The sequence below is a fragment of the Plecotus auritus genome (genome assembly GCF_963455305.1).
Source record: "Plecotus auritus genome assembly, chromosome: 2".
NCBI classification, from domain to species: domain Eukaryota; kingdom Metazoa; phylum Chordata; class Mammalia; order Chiroptera; family Vespertilionidae; genus Plecotus; species Plecotus auritus.
In genome coordinates, this window is record NC_137771.1 from 66,408,169 (window position 1) to 66,417,370 (window position 9,202).

General features: G+C 41.1%; 1 pseudogene across 1 annotated transcript; it reads left to right on the forward strand.

Moving 5' to 3' along the window:
• Positions 1-7,668: 7,668 nt before the first annotated feature.
• LOC308241880 (ubiquitin-like protein ATG12) lies at positions 7,669-8,167 on the forward strand (annotated as a pseudogene). The gene has a single exon. The product of its transcript is annotated as a ubiquitin-like protein ATG12 (transcript).
• Positions 8,168-9,202: the final 1,035 nt, after the last annotated feature.

Sequence of the window (9,202 nt, forward strand, 5' to 3'; positions counted from 1 at the left end):
GGGCCGAAACTGGCAGTCTGACATCCCCCGAGGGGTCCTGGAGTGCGAGAGGGCACTCTGTAAAGTTGCTGTTGCTTGGCAGCTCCTGCGTTGAGCGTCTGCCCCTGGTGGTCAGTGCACGTCATAGTTACCAGCTGGTTGGCCAGTCGGCTGGTCACTTAGCCTTTTATATACAGTATATAGATAATGGCTGTCATCTATTGAGAGATTACTGTGTTCCAGGCATTGTGCTAAGCATGCTATATGCATTGTCTCATTAAATCCTCCTAACAGTCCTATGAGGTAGTTATTATAAATTAATAATTCAACAAAACATGGTAGATTATGTGTTCCAAAGGCACAGTAGCAGGATTGGAACAGCAATGGTTGGTGAAAGATTGGTTCAAATCAATAGTTTCAAAGAAAATGTCTGAAGGGTCTATCAGCCTAAAATATTTCCTAATGAGAGTAAAAAACAAACAAACACAAAAATACCTCAATTTCTAAGATTACATATTTACATATAATTTTACTGCCATTAAAAGGTCATTAATCAAGCTAAAAGGAGCTGTTGAAAAGTCTTGGCAGAGTAGCATTAGAAGTATTTCACATGTAGCCAGGAAGATATATAAATCAATTGATCATAAAAGAAAACTCTGCTTAGAAAATGAGAGACATCCATCTTATCTGACCTCAATAGTGATTTCCTCACATATTTCAGTATCTTCAGGTAAAGTTAAAAGCTACTAATACAGAAAAAAGATAACACTGTGTATTAACTACTTGATACTCTAAAGATATAATTTTCTGTCTTCCAGGGGTCTGATAAATTGGCCCAAGAAAAGAATTCCCTAATTAAATACTTCTTGATCCAAAGCAATGTTACTGTATCTTACCTATAGTATTATTTTGGTAAACCTGGGGGAAAGGCACAAAGATTTCTAAGTCCATACTGCAAATGGAAGAAAATATAATTCTTTGAGAATTGTCAACTTATATAGCTTATTGATATTTAAGGTTTTTAAAAAGTTATAAAAAAACATTTTTATTTTACCCAACCAGTGTGGCTCAGTTGGTTGAGCATCGTCCCATGCACCAAGAGGTCACTGGTTCCATTCCCCATCAGGGCACATGCCAGGGTTGTGAGCTCTATCCCAAGTAGGGGGCATGCAGGAGGCAGCCAATCGATGTTTATCTCTCATCGATGTTTCTATTTCTCCTTCTCCCTTCCTTTCTCCGAAATCAATAAAAACATATATTTTTTTAAAAAAAAATTATTTCAATAGGCACATTTTGAATATGGATTGTATATTAAATTTCTTGATCATGATAATGCTACTATAGTTATTTATGAGAATCTCTTTGTTCTTAGGTGACACATACTGAAGTATTCTGGGGTGCAGTGCCATAATGTCTACTTTTTTCGAATGGTTCAACAAAGGCAACAGGGGAGGATATAGCAACATATTTAAAAGTGGTTGACTCTATGTGAAGGGTTTTATTGTACTAACTTTTTCAGCTTTTCTGAAGGATTATATTTTTTCAAAATAAAAATTTAAGAGAAGGAATTTGATCACAGGGAATTATCTTCCTTTATGCCTTGTCTCTTAGTAGCTGACATACAAGTCATTGAAATGCTTTTATTTTCCTATGTTCCCATTTAATATTTAACCTTAGGTGATAATAAGACCTAACATTAATGAGACTTACTAATGTACCAGGAAGAGACTGTTATAAACACACTAGTAGCCTTGCACACGAATCCATGTGCCAGTAGCTCGCCAGTAGCTCGCTGCCACCCTCCTGTAGCTCTCCGCCCACTGCCCCGCCCTCCTGTAGCTCCCTCCTCATAGCTTGCTGCCCTGCCCCCTCCTGTAGCTCTCCGCCGCCCACTTGTAGCTCACTGCCCCACCCTTCTGCTGATCCATGATCTGGTCATTACGTGGTCAATAGTTATGCTTCACGGCATAACGACCATTTGCATATTACATCTTTATTATATAGGCTATGATAGCACAACATGGAAAACTCAGACAAATGCAATTTCTTTTAAGCTGTAGTTCAAAAGGACTTAAGAAACACCACAGAACCTTAGTCTATTAACATGGCTTGGAGGGATACTTGGAACAGTTTTAGAGTGACTGCATGATTCTGATGACACATAAATTCTTGTCTTTCATCTTCTTTCCTTCCCATCAACTTTACAGGCAGCATGTGGCATCCCCAAGCCTTGAGAGAAGTGGTCTTACTCTAAGCATGTGGGCTCCCCCTTGACCACTATTTTTTTTTAATATATTTTATTGGTTTTTTACAGAGAGGAAGGGGAAGGGTTAGAGAGTTAGAAACATCGATGAGAGAGAAACATCGATCAGCTGCCTCCTGCACACCTCCTACTGGGGATGTGGCCGCAACCAAGGTACATGCCCTTGACCAGAATCGAACCTGGGACCCTTCAGTCCGCAGCAGACGCTCTCCAGGGGTCCTCAAACTTTTTAAACAGGGGGCCAGTTCACTGTCCCTCAGACCATTGGAGGGCTGGACTATAGTTTTAAAAAAACACTATGAACAAATTCCTATACACACTGCGGGCGCAGAACGAGTCGGGTGCTAAGCAGGACAGGCAGCGGCACCCAGCGGGCCGGATAAATGTCCTCGGCGGGCCGCATGTGGCCCGCGGGCCGTAGTTTGAGGACTCCTGCCTATCCACTAAGCCAAACCAGCCAGGGCAACTTGACCACTATTGACTAAGGCCAGGAAGCCTGATGAAGGATTACAGCTCCCAAATTCTTGTGGAGGGAAGCGGGGGGGGGGGGGGGGGGGGGGCGGGGACATTTCCCACCCATAGAGAGCATTGGAGGCATCAGAAATTTTTAAAGTCCCCCAGGTGATTTACATGTGGAGCCAATTTGAGAACCACTGCTCCAGAGATGTTTCTCAGTGTGGTCTCTAGGCCAGCAGCATTGGCATCACCTGAAACCTTGTTATAAATCAAGAATCTTAGACCCCCAACCTAGACCAACAGAATCAGAACCTGCTTATTAACAAGATCCTGGGTGATTCAAATGCACATTAAAGATTGAATACAAAATGAGTGCAATGAATGATCCAACAGGTAGGGGCTGGTCGAATATTTTTATATTTTACATCCTTATCCTACAGCCAGGCTACTATAAAATACAGTTTTGTCCTCAAAGAACTCAGTCTCTTCTAGCTAGATAATAAGCCTTTATAGGAGAAAGATCCTTCCTAGTTTCTCAGTAACTGCAGTCTAGCACAGTGTTTCATAAATAGTGAGTGTATCATAAATGCCTTTGATCATGCCAGTAGAAATAAGAGTGCTTTGAAATTAGGACTCATGTTTTACCAAAAGACTATAGATCTCATGGTGTCAAGCATGTCAAACTCGTGGCCCCATGCCTTGGCAATCTGTGGACTTTCAGCAAACAAAACTACACTTCATATTCCGCAATTATCACCACAGTACCAAGTGCCCAGTTATTTCTTTTATCCAAATATTATAAGGAGGCCTGTGGATTTTCACTGTTTCATTCTCCTCTGTTTACAATTTTAGAATGTAAATTAAAACTGCACTATAAAAAAACACACAATTTTTTGAAGTTATTCTCTAGAGAAAAGACAATGAACGGTAAGATAAATGATGGGATGCATTTATCGATAGCAAACAATTGTGTTTTTTTCCAGCATAGATGACTCATTAATTCAACTAATATTGCAGATGCACCACATGGGTGGTTATAGATGTGATAATGAAAAATCTGTGGATTTTGCTTCTTTGAGTTCGTTGTTGTTATTGTTGGTGCATCTGTACAGTGTTCTGAGACTTTTTCCCCACAGCAAATTTGACACACACCCAACCAAATAAACTATTATTCCTAGCTTGACTGCTTCTGGCAAGAACAAGAGTTTCATATGCCAACCCATGGCTGAGCCATTGTATGTCTTTATTAAAAATAAAGAATAGTTGCCATTTAGTGAAAGCTTAATATATGCTAGGAACTGTGTTAAGTATTTTCATGTTTTGTTTTCCTCAACTCTCAAACAACCCTATGACACATATGTATCACAACCTTGTTTTTCAGAAGAGGAAACTGAGGCTTAGAAAGCTTAATTTAGTTGCCCTAAATCAGTCAACAGGGACTAAGCTCTTCTCTCTAATATGTCTCATGGTTACTAAGGGTCAGAAAGTTTTTTCCCATTAACATCTCCTGACCTGAGCTAGAATTCTATGAAACATGCAGAAGTCTGGTCTATGGGGCTTTTTTTACTTCTAGTTCATCCTCATCTGGAGAAGTAAGAGTACCATCTTGGCAGGATCATTTCAGAAGAAGGTGGCAGAACTTGACCCCAAAACTCCTTATAATGCCAAAGATTTCCAGAAGGCTTCCTACTTATGAGCTCTTCCTCTTAACTCCCCACACTTCTTAGTCCCCTGTGAAGGGGAAGGAGTATGGGAAAAGTTGCAGAAATTAGTAATTTATTAAGATGTCTCTTAAGGAGAAACCAAGATGGCGGCATAGGTAAACACCTGAACTTGCTGCCTCTCACAACAATTTCAAAACTACAACTAAAGGACAAAACGGACATCATCCAGAACCACAGGTAGGCTGGCGAGTGGAAATTCTACAACTAGAAGGAAAGAGAAAAGCACACTGAGACTCAGAAGAACTGCAGAAGTAAAGTGCAGAGGTACGGAGGCGCGCACACGGAGAGGGCTGGCAACTGAGTACGCAGCTGGTTTTTTCAATCCGGAGGGAGACACAAGCTCCTGGCTGCTCTGAACTCCAGTTCTGGGCGAGACTCTGGGGACCCAAATTCATACTGAGAGAAAATGGACTGTCTGGCAGTGGGCGGAACTGGAGGGCAGCTTTCTCTCAGAGGTGCTTGCAGCGATTACCAAGGGACACTGAGACCCGGGAGCCTCTTAGGGCAGGGCTGACGGGAAGCCATTGCTGTTTGCTCTGCCCTGAGACTCCGCCCCATCCAAGCTGTGCGCAGAGGCTTTTGCATATGAATGGCCTGGTCCTTAGAAATCTAAACTTACCTAACAAACTGCAGCTGAGTCAGAGATACGAAGAACATCCAAAAGAAGGCCCAAGGCCCCACAGCAGCTTGCATTGCTTCACAGCTGGGCCGCATCTGGGCACCTCCAAAACCCAAAAAAAGAAGAGGAATCTGCAGATCTCTCCATAGCTCCTGCTGGGTGGCTGCAGGCAGAGGCTAAATTAGCATATCCTTGGAGATGCAAGAGCCAGTGTACCCAGGGGTCAGAGTAGGACCATCCAGAAAACAATTCCTCAGATCCATAAGGGACACACTCAGGGGGCAGACTCAGTGAGCACCAAAGCCCCACTGAAGCAAGTCTTGCCTCCTAAGGGTGTCTCCAGCATAGAAATTCTCCCATCATAGACACAGCTGATCTTCACAGCCAATTGGCCTGGAGGTCAATTCCTCCCAGTGATACCAACAACAATCAAGGCTTAACTACAACAGGACTGTGCACACAGCCCACAAAGGGGTGCACCAAGAGTGTCCACCTCAGGTATCTGGGGAGGCTGAGCCACTGGGCCCTATAGGACACCTACCACACAAAGCCACTCTGTCAACTCAGGGAAGCAGCCAAAATGTGGAGACAAAGAAACAGGTCATAAATGAAAGAAATGGAGGAAAGCAAACTACTGGATATAGAGTTCAAAACCACGGTTATAAGGTTTTTCAAGAATTTTCTAGAAAAGACTGATAAATTTAGTGAGACCCTCGAGGATATGAAAAAGGACCAACTAGAAATTAAGCATACACTGACTGAAATAAAAAATAATATACAGAGATCCAACAGCAGACTAGAAGATTGCAAGAATGAAGTCAAAGATTTGAAATACAAAGAAGCAAAAAACACTCAACCGGAAGAGCAAAAAGAAAAAAGAATCCAAAAATATGAGATAGTATAAGGAGTCTCTGGGACAATTTCAAGCGTGCCAACATCAGAATTATGGGGGTGCCAGAAGAAGAGAGAGAGCAAGATACTGAAAATGTATTTGAAAAAATAATGACCAAAAACTTCCCCCACCTGGTGAAAGAAATAGACTTACAAATCCAGGAAGCGCAGAGAACCCCAAACAAAAGGAATCCAAAGAGGACCACACCAAGACACATCATAATTAAAATGCTAAGAGCAAAAGGCAAAGAGAGAATATTAAAAGCAGCAAGAGATAAACAGTTAGTTACCTACAAGGGAGTACCCATACGATTGTCAGCTGATTTCTCAATAGAAACTATGCAGGCCAGAAGGGAGTGGCAAGAAATATTCAAAGTGATGAATAGCAAGAACCTACAACCAAGATAACTCTACCCAGCAAAGCTATCATTCAGAATTGAAGGTCAGATAAAGAGCTTCACAGATAAGAAAAAGCTAAAGGAGTTCATCACCATCAAACCAGTATTATATGAAATGCTGAAGGGTATTCTTTAAGAAGAGGAGGAAGAAGAAAAAGGTAAAGATAAAAATTATGGACAACAAATACTTATCTATCAACAAGTGAATCTAAAAATCAAGTGAATAAAAAATCTGATGAACAGAATAAACTGGTGAATATAATAGAATCAGGGGCATAGAAAGGGAGTGGACTGACAATCCTCGGGTGGAACGGGGTATGGGGGTTGCAGGAAGAGACTGGACAAAAATCATACACCTATGGATGAGGACGGGGGCAGGTAAGGGCAGAGGGTGGGGTGAGAACCGGGTGGAGGGGAGCTATGGGGGAAAAAAGAGGAACAATTGTAATAATCTGAACAATAAAGATTTATTTAAAAAAAAAAGAAACATTAAAATATGAAAAAAAAAGATGTCTCTTAACCCGCACCCTTAACAACAAAAAAATCCTGATTTCACATATTGCTTTGTTATATGTCATTGCATATTGCCAAAAATAGTATATGTTGTTCTAAGACTTAAAAATACTGTAACTTTTTTAATGTATAGAAGTTCGGGTCTTCCTATATTTTTATTAATGGCAGAATCCCTTACATTTCCAAAGTCAGTTACGAGGGCAAGATGACCTGCCTATCAAATTGGTAACCAGAAGTATTTATCACAAACAGAATAGAAAACACTCACTGAAATGCAATCTTATTATACTCATTAGAAAAACCTTGTGATCTCCATGACTGGGTATTGGTCATATGAGCCTTGCATTTAACATGCACATGGTAATGGAACATGGAAATGCCCTTTAATATCCCCATCAAGAAAGAAATCACCTGGTGGCATGCCTCATAGTTTATTAAGCAACTGTCTGACTTCCATATATGTTCAACTTTAGGCAACAATATGCCTGTGTATACTCACATGACTAGTGACCTTCAACAGACGTCTATACTGAACTAAAAATACATAGTAGAGACTGGCCAGAGGGGTTCCTGCGGGCTCCAAGGTCTGTTGCGACGCAGACCCCGTCCCCTGCCCGAGGCGTGCTGCTGTGGAAAAACAGTAGTCGCAGTCTTAATGGTCAGGGTTCTACGATGGGCTCCACAAAGAAGGTATCCGGCGATTTCAACTCTCACGGTAGAGTTCGGTCCCCTTTCGCCGTCGCCAGCCCAGCGACTTCCTGGCGCAAAGCCCGCCCACTGCACGCTGAGCCCCCCCACTTCCTCTCTCGCCTCCCACTGAACAAGATGGCTGAGGAGCCGGAGGCCGTGCTCCCACTCCCTCCTTCAGGTGTCGCGGACGGCGAAGGGCCTACGGACGTCTCCCCAGGAACAGCCACGCCGGAGCCCCCTTCTTCCGCTGCAGTCTCCCCGGGAACAGAGGAACCTGCCGGCGACACCAAGAAAAAAATTGATAATCCTGCTAAAGGCTGTGGGAGACACCCCTATAATGAAAACAAAGAAGTGGGCTGTAGAGCGAACCCGAACCATCCAAGGACTCATTGACTTCATCAAAAAGTTCCTTAAACGTGTGGCTTCAGAACAGTTGTTTATTTATGTGAGTCAGTCATTTGCCCCTTCCCCTGACCGGGAAGTTGGAACCCTCTATGAGTGTTTTGGCAGTGATGGTAAATTGGTCCTGCATTACTGCAAATCTCAGGCATGGGGATGAACGACAGAGAAAAAGATCTTGGTAACTAAAAATGAATCTTCACAAAGGACACAGCTCTGAAAAGTTCGATACTTACGGCAAGACACTTGTGGATATGATCTTCTTAGCATGTTATCTGCTAAGACCAAAAAATCCATAGAGTTGACTCACAAAAATGTGATTCGCATTAATACAGAAATCATCGTAAAAGATTGACATTAGAGTATATTCAGTACTACAACTATTGCTCCAGATACGCCTCCAGGATATTGAAAAGGAGATTAAGATTGTATATAAAGCCTCTTTTTTGTTGTTTGTGTGTTTGTTTAAGTTATCTTTATTAAAAGTATTACAGATGTCAAAAAAAATAATAATAAAAAAATAAAAATAAAAATACATAGTAGTCAAATCAAATAGTTATAAAAATTTTTATTTCAAGACAATCCTATTACATATAAGAACAGATAAACTTTGTAAGATGAAAAAATTAATAAAACATTTATTACCAACTCATGTCCCTTTCAAATATAAAATTAGTAAAATCGACAGTTTTTTAAACTCAAATTACCCTCATGCTGAGAAAGAGGCTCAGAGACTGAAATAACTACCACTGCATGAATTGTGAGCAAACTGACATTTCAGTCCTCTGAAGGGACTGCTGGTGTGCAAATATGGGATTTTGAAAATATTTTCACCTAAAGAATTATTTGCATCTCTGGGAGGAATGTGTTTGGTTGAATAACATCACAATAAACAACTGCCTTGTGTTGGCACAAACTTCGGTAGTTCTTTCTCCACATTTTTTCACCTTAGATATTACCCTGAGCTCAGAATGTTTGTGTGTCAAATGGGTGCTTGTGAAATGTTGTCATCTATTGGGAGCTAAGAGAATTCAACTTTGGCCTAATGCTATACATATATGTCAGAAGAATTCTTCAAGGAAAATACCAATATGAAGCCTGAAAGTTAGCATTGTGCTACAAATATCCATACTGTCCATATGTATTTACTCAAATCTTTATCTTCCTTAAAATTTTGAAAGGGAAGTGATAAGGTTCTGCCATGCCACAATATTAAAAAGCCTAAATTCATAAAATAGATAGCATGCTTAGATGAAGGAATTCTGAGATA